The sequence below is a fragment of the Eubalaena glacialis genome, chromosome X (assembly GCF_028564815.1).
Source record: "Eubalaena glacialis isolate mEubGla1 chromosome X, mEubGla1.1.hap2.+ XY, whole genome shotgun sequence".
Classification (NCBI taxonomy): domain Eukaryota; kingdom Metazoa; phylum Chordata; class Mammalia; order Artiodactyla; family Balaenidae; genus Eubalaena; species Eubalaena glacialis.
This window is the reverse complement of record NC_083736.1, coordinates 104,590,894-104,592,856: the sequence shown is the minus strand read 5'-3', so window position 1 is coordinate 104,592,856 and position 1,963 is coordinate 104,590,894. Positions and strand designations below refer to the sequence as shown.

The 1,963-nt window shown below is 42.8% G+C and overlaps 1 pseudogene; it reads left to right on the top strand.

Moving 5' to 3' along the window:
• The first annotated feature begins 586 nt into the window (after positions 1 to 586).
• LOC133082603 (glyceraldehyde-3-phosphate dehydrogenase-like) lies at positions 587 to 1,485 on the top strand (annotated as a pseudogene).
• The last annotated feature ends 478 nt before the right edge of the window (positions 1,486 to 1,963 follow it).

The following is a 1,963-nucleotide window of genomic DNA, read 5'->3' as shown; positions in this document are numbered from 1 at the left end:
ACCCAAATATTGGCAGAGGTCACTCTGGCTTTTTACATTTAGATACATTAATTTAAGTATCTATTATTCATTCTTTGGAGCCCAACACTTGCCCCAAGATTCCTGTGCTTCTAGGGACTTTTATTTTTTTACTTCTGAATTTAAACCTCTGCTTTTACTGACATCTGAATCTTATTCTCTAATAACTATTTACAAAAGGCATTTTTGTGCGTAGCATACTTTACTAAAGGTTTGAGCAGGTAGAAGAATTTTACATGGCAAGAACACCAAGAAATTAAAATTAGTTACTTATGTTCTTAACAGCCTTTGGCCACCCTAACACTGAACAGTTTGAGCCACCTACTCCTCCATAACTCAGAATTCCATAATTTCAATTGATTATCTCTCTCTCTTCTTTATCCTCATGACCCACAAAATCTATTCACTTCTCAAGCAGAGTTTTAATTATTTTTTATCGTCTTTTTCTAAAACATAGTTTCAGGACCTTATCTTCATATCTAAATAAATAGTTTAGTCTCTCTGCTCCTCCCCATTCAACAGACAGCCACATTTTCTTGTGCAATTCCAGCAATGTCCCTAAGACATGATGGTGAAGGTCACAGTAAATGGATTTGGCTGTATTGGGCACCTGGTCACCAGGGTTGCTTTTAACTATGGCAAAGTGAGTATTACCATTGATGACTGCTTCACTGACTACAACTACAAGGTTTACACATTCTGTTGTGATTCCACCCATGGCAAGTTCAATGGCACAGTCCAGTCTGAGAAGGGGAAGCTTGTCATCTGTGGAAAGCCCACCTCCATTTTCCAGGAGCAATATCCTGCCAATATCAAATGGGGTGCTGCTGGTGCTGAGTATGTTCTGGAGTCCACTGGTGTCCTCACTACCTTGGAGAAGACTGGGCCTCACATGAAGTGTAGAGCCAAAAGGCTCATCATCTCTGTCCCTTCTGCTGATAGCCCCATGTTTGTGATGGGCATGAACCATAAGAAGTACAACTCCCTCAAGATGGTCAGCAATGCCTCCTGCACTACCACCTGCTTGGCACCCTTGGCCAATGTCACTGTGGATGGACTCATGACCACAGTTCATACCATCACTGCCATCCAGAAGACCACTGATGGGCTCACTGGGAAACTGTACTCTGATGGATGAGGAACTGCCCAGAACATCATCCCTGCTTCTACTGGCACTGCCAAAGGCTTTGGAGCAAGGACATCCCTGAGCTGAATTGGAAATTTGCTGGCATGTCCTTCCATGCCTCCATCCCCAATGTGTTTGACATAGATCTGACGTGAGGCCTGGAGAAACCTGCTAAATATGATATTATCAAGAAGAGGTAAAGCGGGCATTGGAAGGCACCCTAAAGACCACACTGGGCTACACTGAGAACCAAGTTTTCTATTGCAATTTTAGCAGTGACACCCCACTCTTCCTCCCTGGATGCTGGGGCTGGCATTGCCCTTAACAAACACTTTGTCTAGCTGCAGCAAAAGGGTGGGGGGCCTTATGGTCCACATAGTGTCTGAGGAGTGAGAGCCCCTGGATCTCCAGCCCCAGCAAGAGCACGAGAGAGGCCCTCAGCTGCTGGGGAGTCCTTGCTCCAACTTGATCCCCCAACATACTGAGAATATCAAAATCTTTCATCCCAGAACCCCTAAAAAGAACCCCTAAAAGGGGGGAGGGGCTTAGTGAGCCTTACCTTGTCGTGTACCATCAATAGAAAATACACTGTACCCAGCCTAAATAAGCAGTTGACTTTTTCTAAATAAAGACAGTTCCTTTCATAAGAGAAATTCTGTTACCAACTATTGAAGTGATATATTTTCACTCTGCTACATACATTTTGTCTTTTTTACTTTTCATGATAACCCAGTGAAGGACGCATTTTATCTCCATTTTATAGATTAGAAAACTAATACTGAATAAAGTTACTTGAAGTTAGAAAATTACAGATCCAAG